This window comes from Chelon labrosus (assembly GCF_963514085.1).
Source record: "Chelon labrosus genome assembly, chromosome: 19".
NCBI classification, from domain to species: domain Eukaryota; kingdom Metazoa; phylum Chordata; class Actinopteri; order Mugiliformes; family Mugilidae; genus Chelon; species Chelon labrosus.
In genome coordinates, this window is record NC_140352.1 from 13,713,488 (window position 1) to 13,730,775 (window position 17,288).

General features: G+C 40.3%; 1 pseudogene across 1 annotated transcript in view; it reads right to left on the bottom strand.

Annotated features, from left to right (window-relative positions):
• LOC311504560 (corticotropin-releasing factor receptor 1-like) overlaps positions 1-16,913 on the bottom strand; it is a 67,305-nt pseudogene extending 50,392 nt beyond the window's left edge. The window contains exons 1-4 of the transcript XR_014699894.1: positions 16,394-16,913; positions 10,026-10,113; positions 7,076-7,135; positions 6,581-6,706 (exon numbers count right to left, since the gene is read on the bottom strand). The product of XR_014699894.1 is annotated as a corticotropin-releasing factor receptor 1-like (transcript). The remainder of the gene's footprint in view (positions 1-6,580; positions 6,707-7,075; positions 7,136-10,025; positions 10,114-16,393) is intronic.
• Between the last annotated feature and the right edge of the window lie 375 nt (positions 16,914-17,288).

Consider the following 17,288-nt stretch of genomic DNA (forward strand, 5'->3'; position numbering starts at 1 on the left):
GAAGATGGTTCACCCAGGAAGATGTTTGAAAGACATAGGAGACATAAATCTATATCTCCTCCTCTGTCAGCCAGAGCACAGCATGAATCTCTCCAGTCATCTAGCGCCTACGTTGCTCCATCGGACCGTATCACCCACAGATTGTGCCGATCCTTAAGAGAAGATATTTCTTTAACTTTGTAATCAAGATATTTTCTCATCAAGGACAACACTCGCTGTTTGGTTTTCGTAGCTCTGACAAGACAGCGTAAAAAAAAAAATGTTTTTGCACAGCACAGAGAAACGTAGGAATTTATAGAGACCTTGTCTCTCAGTGGCAGCAAATCAGTTAGCGGAGAAGTGGAGTGGAAATGAATCAGCTGCTGCCTGTTCAGCCTGTACCTCCACATTCTTCTGAGAGGATTTTGCCAGAGACAAAAACAGCAAGAACAAAAAGAAATCAAGAGCTCTTAAACTGAAGACAACACTTTTCAGCGCCTCCACGAAACAAACATTTGCTCAGAAATGGAGCTTGAAAACATGTTTTCTGCAAAAATGACTCATCCCAGATAAAAACATCTTAACATGTGCACGGGGTTGAGTTGTGCCTGGGCTTTAGCCTCAGATTGTTCAATTCACTTGTAATATACTGTTTACGGCATCTGAAATACTAACCTTTATCTTGATATTTGAGTCTGAATCCAAACAGATCTTAAGACCGAACTAAAGCTGAACGGCTATAGAAATTACAAATCCTTCTATATCTTATACTAAACTAAAAGCCAAATCCTAAAAGCCTTGAGACTTTATCTGTTGTTCACAGATGTCAAAAAAAAAGAAAAAAAAAAGGAAGAAAAGAAACTACTCTCTTGCTGCGTTTGCATTCTCATTACAAAGGAGCTGCTGTTGCTGTGGTATTTCAACTTTAAAATCAGTTTACACAGTTTGACTCGTGAAGCTTTTTTCTCTCAAACAATGCATAATTTGTCAAAGTTGATTCGTAAAGAAACAGTGGCAATCAAAATTCAGTGGCTGAACTTAAAATAATCCGCAGTAAGATGAGGCCATCTGTCACTGTTATAAATGAGTAGAGCTCAGCGGGTGTTTGCCTACACACATACTCTATATTATCTAAAAGAAACTTCACACACACACACACACACACATCAGAAAAAGATTAAATCTTCAGACGTGTACAAATAAGCAAACTTCAGTTTTTCCATGTTAGAAGCTTCAACTTTTCTCATGAATAATAGAGACAAAATTTTAGATGTGATATGCAAGAATTCGAAGAAGAAAAGCAGTCGTAACTTTAAGATCACACTAGAAATACAATCCTGTCCATAAAAGCTTTTTAATTCTGCCAAAAAATATGGAGGCTGGACTCTGCCACAACTCCCAAGCTGCATTTGAGTGTAAAACATCCAACCACAGAGCCAAATATTCTGTCATGTGAGCTGCTAACAGCAGGCAATAGCCAAAGATAAAAGAAAACAATGCTCCATAAAGCTATCGTCCACCCCATGGTGACTGATTCATTGCAGTACCACTTGTGACCACATGCGTCGCCAAATCCCCTGAGTTACAACTTTTTTTTTTATCGCTTAAATTTTTATTGTATTTTCACATGTATATAGGCAAAAAAAACAACAACAATACAGCAAACAAGGTACAAATTAAAGTAACAATAATAACACTAACATACTGTCTGGAAATACTACTGTTCAGTCCACTGTTCCATTTAGCGTTCGTTCAGTTGGTGTCACGTCTCATGTAAATGTTCCATTTTTCCCAGTTTCTATCAAATACGTTCTCTTTGAGTCTCAACTGGTATGTCAATTTTTCCATAACAAGGATTTCCTGGACAATTTCCAACCACTGCTCCTGGTTTGGAGTGTTCACATTGAGCCAGTTTCTTGTGACCGCTTTCTTGCTTGCCGCAAGTAATACTTTAGTCAAGTACAGATCTTCTTTCATTACAACCTTCTCAATATTCCCAAGATACATCACTGGACAAGTATTTGGGATTTCATGTCCCAAAACATTTTTTACAACAGAGTTAACATTCTGCCCTGAGTTACAACTTTAAATGACAAATTTACAACCTATTAGTTTATATATGTCCTCCTTAGGAACAGATGTGATTCTAGCATCTACCCTAGGAAAAAATGTAAATGTCCACTCTAGACTTGGTCAAGAGCAGAGTTAGCCAGGTTAGGTAAGTCTAACAGTCAAAGAAAGGGAAAATGCTAGTGGACGTTCATTCAAACGTTTCTCTCCATTAGTCAAGGACAGCAGAATTCAGTAATTTATTTTTATTGTCATTATCTGCTTCACTTACCACTGTCTGTTTTTCTTTTTTCCTCCCTTTCTTTCTGTTTTCATCCCCAGAGAAATAACTTATTTTCATTTTGAATTGTTGTCATACTTGCCAACTTTAAAGAGTCATGAACACGACATGTCACGGAGTTCAATGTGCAGCGTCGGGTCAGATGGGGGGCCCCTTAGGGAGGTCACCTACTATCATTGAAAATTTAGCACTTTGCCACTGCTGTAGTCTAAAGTTTCACAGCCCTCTCGGGGGGCCCCCCTACTGGCTTGGGTCTCCAAGCATTTGCCTGTTGACAAACTGCACCTATGCTTAGGTAAGATTCTACACGAGAGAAAATAAGAGTCCACAGCAGCTACAGTAATGCTACAAGCTAAATGCTAATGCTATCAGAGAGATGTTTATATGTTTACCATGTTTTAGCACAAAAGTCTTGCGGCCTTGTGTTCGCTTTAAGTGTTCAAGCATACAGATATCAATCAGTAGATCCATGGCTATGACTGCCTTCACGAATTCTCAGTAAACAGCTAAAATAATTAAAACTGTGGCCACAGCATAAAAGGGCTCCATTTAAGAAAAATTTAAAAAAATGAATGCTACAAACTAAATGCTACAAGAAAAATAACATGCTGTTATTTGCATGTTTATCATGTTCACTGCCTTATTTTAGCGTATTAGTATTCTAACAGGGATACATAAAGTACACCTGTGACTGATGTGGATATGGTTTGTTTTGCAGGTATTTAAATTTAAACTTTTGAAAGTGCTGATCACTGAGCTTCATAAGAACCATTTTGAATTCTGTGCCATTATTCTGAATAGCATTAGCATGAACAAAAGTCTTGTGTTCACATGAAGTGCTTAAGCATATCTCCAACAATCACTATATTCATGTCTCCAACATAATTTCTCACTAAAAAATCAAAACAATTAAAACCGACGGCCACAACATAAACCTTAAAGTTCTGCATTAGTGTTTTGTTTATATTCTATGCAATACCACCTGCAACCACAGGTGTCGCCAGATCTGTTTAAATGTACCCCTGACTCTCGCCCGATGACAGCTGGGATAGGCTCCTGCAGACCCCCACGACCCTTAACAGGAATAAGCGGGTATAGAAGATGAATGAATAAATGAATAATTCATGTCTTCTCATGTCATTCCTCCTTAGAAACAGCTGTGTAGCATACTAGCATGCTAACGTTTGTTCAGAAAGTAGATCTGTGACTGATGGGGTTTGTTTTTCAGGGATTTAAATTAAAACTCACCAGAACCATGACAACAATTCAGAATTTTTGAATAGCATCACTCAGAAAAGAAAAGTCTTGTGACCTTGTGTTTGCATTAAGTGTTAAATCATCAACATTCAACTCAAAGCGAAGCACGTAGGTCCTCCAATGAAAGCGCAGAATTAGCACGTTCTTAGCTGAAGCCTAACAAGAGTCTGTAAGGTCACACCGTTTATCTTGGAGATCAACGACAACATGGATGAAAGAACAAAACCACAGCTAACAGCTTGAGTATTTAATTAAATGCTTTCTCTTCGCCCTCCTGACCTTGTCAGTAAAAAGTCAATAATCTATAACGGATGCATGCTAAAAAACAAACAAACAAAAAAGCGCCCTCAAATTTAAAGCAGGCGTCCTTCATTTGTTATCTGTTGTTAACATCAGAGAGGATTTTAACATTCAGTGAAAACCAGCAGCATGCCATGATCCTGAACAGTTTTCAGCTTCACTCAAAAAAACTTCCTCAACTATTGACCTTTGCCGGCAAAGTCAGCTGACGGCCGGTCTCTTTTAGGCTTTTAGGCCACGCTTGAATGGAGATTATGTTAATCCTGAAGGTGAAATGAAGCTCGCAGTGTCAAATTACTGGTGAGCTCTGGCTGAATTACAGTGTAGCTCACTTTCTCTCTCCTCTGGGTCCCGTGGGGGGTTTAGACTTTAAATTACCAAGAAACACACCGGCTTTCATCTCATAAATTTAGCTAATTGTGTTTGCTGTATGTCTCCGGATGGGGTGTCTGTGTTACCTTCAGAGTGCTGCAGTGTCCTACATAGATACACATCACAAACATCCGATAAGGATCACTGCCAGGAAGACTGTTGTTGGGGGATTTTTTGTTTACACAGTGTTTACGGATATATTACAGGTTAATATTTATAAGACTCTACCTCTTATATATTGTCTCAATTAAAATATATAAATAAATATGAATCCAATTAATTATATAAGTTTTCATTAGAGCTAAATTATTCATCATTTTGCTGAACAAGCTTTAAAGGGCCACAACGGCTAATTTTAAATTCCAAAACTTCTTGTGCTGATGATCAAAAATCCAACATTAAAGGTCCAGTCTGTTGGATTTAGGGGAATTTATAAATAGTATAGTATACTGCTGCCTTTAAATGGTGTTTTGTTTACCATGCTCATTAGAAGGGTCCTTATGTACAGCGTCCTCTAGTGGTGTACACAACCTCGTAAGTGGAAATGAAGTTTTAAGTTCAACATTTTCAGAAATGGTGACGGTGGATAATAACTCAATAATATAATATACTTAAATATATAATATGTCTGAGGAAAATATTGATATTCCCATTACCTCTGTCCATATCCTACCCGGGTGTTAGCTTGCTAATTGTTAGCCTTGCTGGTTTCTAGATGGCAACAGTTGCCTCGCAATGGTGTTCTCACAACTTATGAATGATGTTACCACCTGAACGCTGAATATTCCCTTTGTAGGGACAGATCACTAGTAGATATGTTGCAGAGGTAACCCCAAACTCCATCAGGGTTCACCAAATCACCAAGCTGACTATCACCATCACAGACAGTGTTTCCTTAAATATTTGGGGGGACTATGTATTTATATGGCCTATGTATTTACATGGATTAGTTGTAGCTTTGAATCTGAGATCAGTTTAACTTGGTACCGCCCACTTTTCATCTCCAAAGATTTTGTTTCTGGTCCACACATCACTGCTAGCCTCTGCCTTTTAAATTGGTTGCAATCTGCCACCTCACCACCAGAAGTCACTATACCCTGCATACTGGTCCTTTAAAATTCGATAAGTGTCATTTCTCAGTTTTCCTTTTTTTTTTTAAGAAGCCAGTCTTTATTTTCCTAACTGCTGTGTTTGCACTTTTGTTGTCGCATTTTGTTTTCATTATAGCCTATATTGTTTTGCAGTTGAAACTTTCTTCAGTTTCTAATAGTTAAATCTTTTTAAATGGAAGTTTGCCAGACATTTTTTTTTTTTTTTTTGGACACAGCCCTCTGTGTTATTACACTCTCAAACACTTTGGCTTCAATTTCAAGCCGTTGTTGTATTGTTCCTTGTTCTAGACAAAAGTGGTTGACCGACCACAAATAGAGAGCCATGCCTCTTGGATTTCTTCTTGGAGTATATATGTATACACACGTATATTAATTTTTTATTTCATCCTTTGGGAGAAGATTCTCTCTCAACAGAGAGCAGATCGGCTTGCTGCAGCAATTTAACTTTGGTCTGCCTTAAAAAGAAACCTTTAAGAGACGAGTCCAGCAGAGCAGAAACGTGAACCACTTTCTTACTTTAACAAAAAATAAAAAGGACCCAGACTGAAAAACCTGACTTTAAAAATATGTGAGCATAAATATAGGTCAGATTGTTTAGTTCTATTACCCAGATCATGCTAAAATGTAGATTTTAAGGGAAATAAGTGAAGAATAAACGTGCTTTTGATGCTCCCTTTTCATTTTAGAACAATACTGTAAAATACGATATATAAATTACAGGTTAGATGAAACCAACTTCCATTTTTCAGCACAAGCCTGGCTTTTAAACTAATTTGACTTAACATTTTATCCAATTTAAACACAAAAAAACAACATTAAGATTCAATTGGAGAGGCCCCAGAGAGTTAATAAGCCTGAGTCACAATGGAGTGATTGAAGTTGCATTATGTGATGTTTTTCTTTTCTTCTTTTTACCATTTAAGTCCAGATACAAACAACACTTTTCACAGTGGCAGTCACACTCGTCATGACATGTTGCTTCCATCCTTCTGGCACTTCACGTTCTATTATCTGCAGAGCAGTCCTATTGTGCACACATGTGTTTTTCTTCACTAATTTGTATGCTCATGCAAATTTCTGTATGCACAATTGCATAAACAGGATTTGCCCACGGGGGACTTGAGGGGGTTTTGGAGATCAATTTAATTCTTGCTTTTAATCTACTGTGTCTGGGCTCTGCTGGGAGAAGAGAGCTGACGTGTGAACTCACTGGTGGTGTTGTATCGGACGCCGTAAAACATCTCTGGACAGGGTCGTGACACCATCTGGCCGGCGCTGCTCCGGGGCCAGCAGGTGCCAATGCCATCGATGGAGGTGTCACAGTAGATTCCCGAGCCTGAAAAGTGGGGACAGAAATGTCAAACCCAGACATCCATGCATTCCCTGCATGACTCAGGACCACATATAGCCACGGTTAAATTCCCACAATGCCCCCAATAAATTCTGGAGCTGAATAAGCTGTTTGTGTACACAGGTTTTAATGATTACTCCTGTGCTTTGTTTTGCTGAGCTGAGCATCGTCTCCTGTGGCACGATGCCAAATCTATTTCCAGTATTGCTCTCGTCTTTGAAGTTGGTCCTTACAATCGGAGTTCAGATCAAACTTGTTTCCCTTGTGGGGTATTCCACAACAACTCTGCTTTGTAGTAACTGTGTGGGGAATTTCAGTTTCATACATCTGAGAGGAGAAATATGTCCAACTCACCGCTCCACTGGCTTGTGGCATTGCTCAGGGTTTGGTTCCAGGTGGCGGCCAGGGACTGCACTGCAACCCAGAGAAACAGCTTCGTCAATGGGCTCAATCGTTGTTTGCACAGTTTAGAAGAGGCTATGAAAATCTCATTAGATTCAGCTTAACAGCGACAAAGGGTGAGCATTAAAGGGCAATGGTAAACACTGGTGACAGACCTTACCCCGAGCAATAACAGGGCAGCAGCAGCAAATATGAATCTGGATGTGCCCCAAGGGTCAGGCTATTATTTCTGTAATAACGCAAGAGGATTTAGACAAAAACGATACAGAAATAAGGATGGAGGGCAAAGCTGACGCTCAGTTCTTCATGCTTTGATGAGTCTTTAACTGGTGTGTTCAAGTGGTGAGAAAGTCAAATATAAAATGTACATGGACTGTCTTCATGAGAAAAACATGTTTAAACATGCAGAGATGTGAGAAGAGTTTATTAAATATCATTGTTATAACCTTAAAGTCACTAGTCTGACGATTATTCATTTTCAGTAAGTGAGCTAGATTAGAGAAATGATACCTCTCTTACGTCGGTATGCTAGACGTGATGCTATAGCAGACAGCTAGTTAGCTTAGCATCAAGAATAGAAATAAGGGAGAATAGCTAGCCCAGTTGTGAACAAGAGGCAAACCTTCAGGGCAGAGAAATGGAGCCAAAATGGAAGAATCAAAAACTGCAGTTCCTCAACTGACCACTAGAGGTGGGCTTCAAAAGTGAGTCAATCGCCACACACCTCCATGTTAAAAACTTCACATATTTACAGCCTGGTACAAAATACAGTTTTGGTCTCTGTAGCCAATTTCTCCATTCATGACAACTTTACAGGGAGAATATTTATAGAACTCACCTCTTTAAATTATATCAAGGCTTAAAGTTACGAATATTTAAGGGTATGGCTGCTCTGAGTGACAGGTGGGCGTCCTCACTGGTTGGTAGTTATCTTTAGTCTCAGCTCCACTAACACTCCACATCAGCGACCACTTTTGAATCAGCGGTGACCCGGGACTGGCAAGATGGTGTTGGCCGGAGACACCACACCGAGCTTCAAAACAGTTTTTCAAGAAACATATGGGTGACGTTAACTAAAGACTTAAGAAAATCTACTCCTAACTCCCATAAAGCTTCACATCTTGGTTGTGTAATCTATACAAAAACAACAGCGTAATTATGCGCCAATGTGACTATTTCTTGATTCAAAGCGTAACAGAAGGATTTATGAACAGTGACGCCTCGAGTTTGGCCGCCTTGGTTTATAGAAGCCAGAAGTGACCATATGTGGGAGAAGGTGAAGCTGCCACACCCTAAATCATGACCCGATTTATCGTCTATTTTACTCAGAGTTTTGACCATAATTGACTAAATGACCATGCTAGCCACGGTCTGTGACTTCTTTGTACAAATACGCCGCCTGATGGTCAATAGGAAAAAAATGCAAGTTTAAGACACTGTGTGTTTATCAATACCAACTTTGGATGAAGGAATTACAACAGCAGTGTACGTGAAATGCATTCTGGGATACCTGGCTCTACCAAGTCCACACAAGTTACATTCAGAAGCGTCCACGATAAAATGGGCGGGGCAAAAACACACCTGATATTTGGACTGTACTTGGTCAGATTTGTACTTTGTATTGGAGATTGGGCCGTTTCAGTTTTCATAACTTGAAGTAACATCTTAGTCTATGTACGGTCTAGGTGTGGCAAACATCTCCTCAAGTTTATAGTTTATTCTGCATTTTATTTGTATAGATTAAACAAACAAGGAAGGCACAGACAAAAGACTTTGTGTCATAAACAAATTCTGAAGTTCAAATTGGAGGATGGGCGGCAAAGTGGTGTGGTGGTCAGCACTGAAGCCTCACAGCAAGTAGGTTCTGGGTTTGAATCCATCGGCCGACTGTGTGGAGTTTGCATGTTCTCCCTGTGTCTGCGTGGGTTCTCTCTGGGGACTCCGGCTTCGTCCCACCATCCAAAGACATGTTAGGCTTGTTAGGTTAATTGTATTAGCCCTGCGATAGACTGGCAACCTGTCCAGGGTGTACCCAAGGCCCAATGACAGCTGGGATAGGCATGTGACTATGAGAAAAAATCGCTTTAGTAGGAAGTGACCTGCAATTAATGATTCCTACTACCTTGGTGCAAAAAAATTATGCAATAAAAATCTAGACTTACATTTACATTTTTTTAATAGTTTCCACTGGTAGATCAGCAATTTCAGCAATCAGATATTGTATTAATGGTTTAATGGAACCAAAGCATTTAACATAATCTTGTTCAAGCTCCTCCACGGTGACAATTCCTCCATTTTATATTTTAATAAGATAAGAATCTTTGGGTTTAGGACATTTTCCGCAGTTTGTTTAACATTTATTTGACTAAATTAAGGATTTATTTATCAAACAATGATAAAAACAAATCATAGGAATGACCCTTAGCTGAGGCACAAGTTGATATTTTTGATATTTGAGCTGAAACTTAAAGCCTTACAGTAGCTATTCATAGTCCACAAAGAGCCACCTGAGACACTTCTATGAGTGTGGGCAAATAACAGGAACATCATTCCTTTGCATTCATGCACGTCTGTGTTGTGTTATCTGCGTGTACGCTGCGGTCTTACATGTTTAATCACCAACTATTACTGTACTCGAGAGCTCCGCAAGGAAATGGAATAATACGAGAGGACAGTTCGCCAATAACCGCAAGGGGAAAGTTGCGAGGGAGGATGAGGGCTTGGCATTTAGATGATATTGCCGCGAAATGGAAAAAGACTGAAAATCAATTCAATCTCACAAGCGCAGTCAGAACAGAGAGACATCAAGACACGCGGGCCTGGGTGGAACTGGGAAGTGACTGCCTTTTAAAAGCTTGTAACCGCTAGAGCTGCAGCCGTGACAGAGATCCAGCGGACTTACACGAGACGTTCCCGGACAGCATGAGCAGAGCTTCGCACGTCAGATCTGCCAGAGAGGCCGATGGCAGGAGGCTCAGGATGGCACACACCTGCAAACAGGAGAGAGTAAGAGAGGTCACGTTTAATCAGCAGATCAAATATTAACATAACGTCGCCCCTCTCTGCCCCGCCGCCTGGATCTTTCGCTCCTTTAATTCCTTCATGTATAACAGATGAAGTTCTGATGAATTGAACTGAAAGAACCTCGGTGCCCTTGGGCGGATGATGCATGTATTAACGGCTCCCCTCGCTTCCTAATTTGGTGCACTTTGTAGTCTGTGATCACCACCCATCAACAAACTCTTTCATGTTTACAGATACAAAGAAATGACTTCTTAGAGGGGCTTAATTTCAAAATGTTTCCGGTTGAGGAGGAGGCGTGCAGTTGCCTACTTTGCATCCGTGCAGAAGGAGAAAAAAAAAAAACTGAATAATGCACTTAAGTACATACAAAAAAAAAAATACAGTATCTGCTGCATGTTTCCACGAAAAGCAACGTCATGTTTATCTGCTTGATTCCCACACAAGCATGGAAAAAGAAAAGAGTCTGTGTTCATGGCTTTGTTAACTGAATTTTCCTCAGCCTGGACCAGAGATCGTGCAGGAATCTGTCCAGACCGGGGAGGGCTGTGCTAATATGTTACACTGGTGACATCTGGAAACCACTGATTTCACTGCTGGCACGCTTTCAGCATCTGTCGCTGCCACTTGACGTAAAAAAAACATCACAAAAAGCAGTTTTCTCTCCTTCAGTTCCTCCTAACCTCTCTGTGTATTCATTCCATATGTATTGACCCTGGCATCAAGGTGCAAGCGTCCTTGAGGGTTGGAGGACGCGAGAGGGCGAACTCAGTTACCTATAAACAACGTTTCATTTCCTCCTTAAATAAAACATCCTCATTAATAATGCAGCTCCTGAAACTGCAAACATTTCGCTCGTTTGCAGACACGGAAGGAAAAAAAGTTGCTTACGATCTGTTAAAATTCACTTTGTGTCATTAAACGTGTGTGGAAAGCTCGTTCATTCATTCAATCAGCAGCAGCCGCAGCGTGAAACACCAGCAGTGTACGTAGTCAGATCATATAAAAGGTCGCTGGAGTGCCCCAGATTTCAGAGGAGGGTTCCTGGTGGGTCGCTGCGTCTGTTTCACGCTCGGTGGATCCTGACGGGTATCAGGGTACGGTAAACTATTATAGTGGCTGTCCACCGCAATGTTAACGCCTCATTAACAAGTGACAGCGACGAAAACAGCGGGGAGCTGCAGCACTTCATTATGCGTATGTGCAGCAGCTCCTCTTTTCTGATTCAGTGAATAAGTAGCACAGTCGTTTAATGCCTTGAATATGGAAACGCAGATGAGACTTATCTGTGAGTACTGTTTAACATCAGCATTTGTTATCCAGTGACATAAAAGAAAAGCAACTGGACTTGTACAAATCCAGTTGCCTCTCTTATGTTTTTGGATATACCACGGCCTGGCTGCTGGAGAACCTTCACAGACATTAGCATTTGGAGGACACTTGGGATCCCTGGGATCCAGCAACCATCTGGAAAACCGTTTTGGAAGGAAGTGACCAACAACAATCCTTTCACAGAGTTTAGGCAGTAACTCAAGTTGTTCTTTAAAATACTAACAAAAGGTAAAAAACTGCAACATCTGTGCGTCATAATGGCATTTAAAACTACTGATTCCCTACTGGTTTGGAGCAAAAATTTCAAAATAAAAGTCCAGATTTGCCTGGTTTTAGATCAGATCGAAGAATAAGTAAACCAGTCTGAGAATCCAAGCTGAAACCAATTAGACTTACATTTTTTAATAGTTTCGACAAGTTGATCAGTGATTTTGATAATCATCTAATAGTTTAAATGAACAAAAACATAATTTTGTTCCAGAGATTTCCTCTATTTTATATCTTAACAACCTGAAATCATTTAGGTTCAGGACATTTTCCACATTTCCTTGACTAATTCAGGATTTATTCATAAAAAGATCGAGAAAAACAAAAACTAATAGCCCAAGTTGTCATTTTTGATATGTGAAGTTTAAAGCCGTACAGTTGTTATCGTTGCTTTTCCGTGATAACAACTCTTCATCCAATTCTATGCCGTTTCTGCAGCAGCCGCTCTTTTCTGATTAAATATCAGTCACATAATGCCTTAAATACAGAAACACAAGCGACTCAGTTTATTTTTCTGTGAGAACTGAGCATTTCGTAGCACTGCTGCCGAGCTTCCTCCACAACTAAAGCACCAAAAAACACCCTCTGGACAATACAGCTATTTATTATTTCACAATACTTATTTATTTTACATCAATCTCAGGGACTTCTCTTACTCGTCTTGTCAGATTTGTGCAATATTTGCTTGTGTAAGAGCAATACTCCTATTGGAAGTTCGTGATTAATCATGAAAGTCCATATTCAGCCTCCGCCACTTCAGCCTTTTTCTCACTTAACTCTGGTTGGTTTTTCACCAAACTGTATGTACTTAGCTACTTAAGCTTGATACATCGACTGTAAATAATCCACGTGCCCTTATTATATTTACTCTTATATAGTTTTTTTTTTCCCACATACCCTATTCTGTTTTTAACCTAACTTGTATTTTTGCCTAGTACATAGTCTTGCTGCTGCAACACTTAAATTTCCCCTTGCAGATCAATAAAGTGTCATCCTAGCTTATTAAGTAGACAATGAAGTAGACAGCCATTTGGAGTAGAGATGCACCGATTACAGTTTTCCCGGCCGATTCCGATTTCCGATTTTTCATTGAGTTTGACCTGCCGATACCGATTTTAGCCGATTCCGATTTAATTTTTTCTAACCACTTTACAACACACACAAAGATTTATTTTCTCTTCTTTAATAGAATATTAACATTATCTTTTCTTTAATAGAACATTTTTTGAACAGATAATCGCTATCACTATAAAAATAGAACTATATAAATTACTCCTGGTGTGGGGAAAAAAAAATTAAAATAGCCCTATTTGTGGAAAAAAATATGTAATATTTTTGTTACATAAAAAGCTTTTTATTTGTTTTCTTCCTAATTGTCTTTGAAATAGTGGTCAAGAACTGCTCATCAAAAGAGAAGCCAAAGCAAGTAGAGCTCCCCCTGGTGGCTGGCTGCAGTATAGGTGATAAACTCCGCCTCCTCCATGTTAGTGGGCGGGACTTAGACCAAACTAAAACACTAAGGGTGGTTTCTGTCATTTTAAATAGTTAATGTAATGCTGATGCATGTTCAAGTGTCAATTTTTTGGATAAGTTTCGTTTTAGTTAGTTATTTGACGCTATAGAAACAGGATGTGACATAATGGCGACCACCAGTTCCCATGCGGGGGACCGTGAGAGTTGTAAAAATAATTTTTAAAAATAAGTACAGTGTATATTCCAACATTTCTTTGTAACTGGTGAAGGTAGAGCAGATAGCAATATAAATTAAACAAAAATGCAAGTGAGTCTGGCGGAAGTGTGGTCAGGTCATAGATATTGTGGCTCCGCGTAGACTTTGGCTCCAAAGGCGCAAGATGGCGCTGCCCGTATCCCCTGGAAAATAGTGTCAGTTTGACCAGTGCAAGGGGGTGGGGACACATTGTCCATATTTATATACAGGCTATAGTTGAAACACGCTCCATAATGAAAACCAGATACATGATTTGCGTGACTCATAGCCAGGTGGTCAAAGAGAAACACATTTGTCTTAAAATACTAAGACCACCATTTCTATTCTACAGACTTCACTTTTAGTTGTTCGGAATATGCATTACATGTAAAAACCAACAACCAACAGAGGGGGCACTGCAGGGAGAACTATAGTACTAGTGGAAATACAACAACGTAAAAATAACCTTTACATGTACACATCCCTTGTGCAGTCAACAGACTAAGGTGATGGATCACTGATTCTGAATATGATAAAAAGTAAAATCAGCTTTAGCCAAATGTGGCGTCACCAGCTAGCTGTAGCTAATAAGCAATTGTGGAAAATGCCATAAAATCACCTAAACTCTGACTTAACAAGAAAATTTACTAAATATTATGCAACCACTGTTCAAGTGCTGCAGTATATTATCACTGATACATCAACACGTGAGCAGCTTATTCTTTTTACTTTATTTTGCAGTTGGTTGGGGGCGGATCTGCAAAAAATAAACTGCAAAAAATAAAAAACAGTCCTCTAAATGTTTCTTTCTCTTGAATTACACATGACTTCTAGTTGGCCCATCAACATCATATGATGAGGGCTTTATGAGAAAAGAGCGGAGGGCAGTGGTGGGAAAGCTCTCCCAAGCGGGTAAAGAACAAATGCTGGAAGTCTTTTCTGTCTTCTACGTGCCGTTTACTGTACACTGAGAAAATCAAATCAGTCTTATTTAATCTTGCTGTCCCCTCCTGCTTTTGTCCCAGATCCCCTTCTAAAGACATGAATTAGTGTGAACAAAAACACTGTAGTCACGGCTACGACCTATTCTGGGTTTAATCACATTGAGGAGTTCTGCGCAGGAATCTCTTTGATGGCTCCATGTTAATCAGCGTCCTTGTTTTACATTTAATATTTTACACAGCATCCTCTGACACGGATCTGTTGCACGCTTGTTAACCCTCTGCACGGACAAAAAGCTCAAGTGTTCAATCAACTGCAGCGGGTTAGAGGTGTGGTTCACCTGCGAAATGTCACCGCTGAGCACGCTCTGCTCGGCTCACATGCTGCTGCTACTGCTGCTGCTGCTGCTGCTGCTGCTCAGTGAAACGCGACAGAATAAGGCAGAAATCTGATCTGCAGGGGAATATTGATACTACACGGCCCGATTCTCTTGCTTATTATAAAAATACTTTGCTTTTTTTTGTTGTTTTTAAATGAGGATGTCTCAGAATCTGATCTTGCATGCAAAATATAAACTAGTAAATGTAGGACAGTGGAGTATAGAAAAAAAAAAAAGCAGCACTTGAGTACTTAAGTAAAATCGCGAGCTACTCTGAGTATTCATTTATGACTTTATACTTCTGCTACAGTGTCTGAGGCTGCTGCGCGTAATCTTTTTTGATAAAAATAAGTACAAATTATGATTTATTGTTAAAATAAATGAGCTGCCCTGCAGGATTTTAAGCTTCTGACTGGGATGTGCAGGCAAACACATCAGTGGCTCAATAATTATGACCCTGAATGCAACATTTTCATGCTTTAAGTACATTTCTCATGTCCATTCCATATCTTATACTTTGTACACTTTTGTATCCTATAGATACGTACGTCTTTGTATATTTTATAGATACTTCTCACACATTTCTACCTCACTGTGAGCTGTATTAAATTGATCATCTGTGTAATGATGCTACAGGATACCAAATTTCCCATGGGTTCAATGAAGTATCTATTTATCTATCCATCATTTTGCCCTTTGAATGCATGGCTTTTAGTTGGTCCTCAACATTTCTACACCGTGATAGAGCATCTGTCTCCAGAGACGCAACACAAGTACTTGAGTAAAAGTACTTGCTGTTTTTGACCTCAGCAGGCATGTGGAACCTACAGTATGGAGGGGTCTTAAATCACAACAATGGAGACGCAAATAGAAAGCAGGAGTATTCTGGACTATTCTTAGTGGCAGCAGCGGCTCTCCTCACACAATGGACAGGAGAATCTATCTATATGAAGTAATTCACCTCGGGCTTCAGCATCAGCCTGTCTCTCCCGACTCCCAACACGTCACATGTCCTCTGTGGTTGCCTCTGCAGGCTCCCTCTGTATCAGATAACTATATGCTCAACATATCAAATAGCTGAGATGTAAATGTGATCATCAATCCGTTGACCTTTATCTCATCCATGCGCGCACAAGGGGAGGAAGTCAAGTGAGAACAGTTGCTGCATTAAGACACAATCTAATCCCTAGAGTGTCCCATTGTTTTTTTTTTTTTTTAACAGCATCAGCATTTGAGCTCCTCTTCGTGCCACTTGGCATTGTTTTCTCATGCCATCTTTGCCCAAAGTTCAAGTTTCAGTGTTTACAGGTGAACACCCCAGGAACAGCTCCAACACTCGTTTAAACGAATTTGATGTCAGTTATTCTGAAAACTCGGATTCTCCAAACCCTCGTGAGACTTTTTGGATGGATTTTTATTTAAAAGGGGATATAGCTGGGAGATAGAGGCAATATCCAAAACTGACATCTGGATGTGGTGATGGTGTTAAATCCTCTGCGCATCAGTATTATCGCCAAGCTGCAATCCCCGAGAATGAAACTCGTTTTTATTATTAAGATAAAAAAAATAAGCTCCAAAGCATGGAGATGGAAGTGGAAGCGTAAAAAGGCGCAGGACTTACCTCGAGCAGATGCAAGCATTTGCGACGCATTTCTACGCCTTGTATTCTTCACATCGTTTTGCGTCCATAAATGTCTTCTTAGAACTTGATTTAAGCCTTTCCTTCCCCGCTCCCCTGAGTCTTGCACCCTTCGAGGAAAAGTCGCAGCAGCGCAATTTTCTGATGGTGCCAAAGATGTTGGAAATGTCACCAGAGAAGAAGGCGCGTAGCCAGAAAAGAATGAAAATTCAAAAACAGCAGCCAGGTGTCCAAGGTAATATCAGGGGTTATAGGTTCCTTTAATGATGAGTGCAGGGATATTCAGATTCTCTTCGAGTGATGAGGAGTCCTGGGTTTCTCCTGGCTCAAATTTAGTCGTTTGTGCTACAGTTACCGAATCCACCTTGGAGGGACGCGCACCGTCCGGACACTTCCGTAAACCTTCACGCCTGGCCCCGAGCCGAAACTCCCCTTTTACATGCACGCTTTGCTCCGCAGGTTTCCCCCCGTAGCTGCGCCGTCAACGTCCCCACAGCTCCACATCCAGCGTCTGACTCCTGCGCGGAGCCGCGGCGGTGCGGATCGTTCTCCTCCGACGCGCCGCCCACGTTGTGCCACTTTATCGGGAATATCCGGCCCCATTGAGGAATAACTCAATTCTTCTCCTCGGTGGAGTTAATTACGCAACGACTCTGCTCCAGATCCTCATCTTTAATCCCCGCGCAATCTAGACGTGGGTGCTAAGAGAAAGTTAAAAGGGCACGGGTTAAAGCGTATTTTTTATTTTTATTTTTGGTGGGGGGATTGGATCCGAGCGCATCACTGACGAGAAGAGGGAACCCTCTTAACGTGTGCCCCCGTTTTCTGCTGAATTAGTGCCAGAGCTCAGAGTTAACTGATTTGGCTGAGAGCTCAG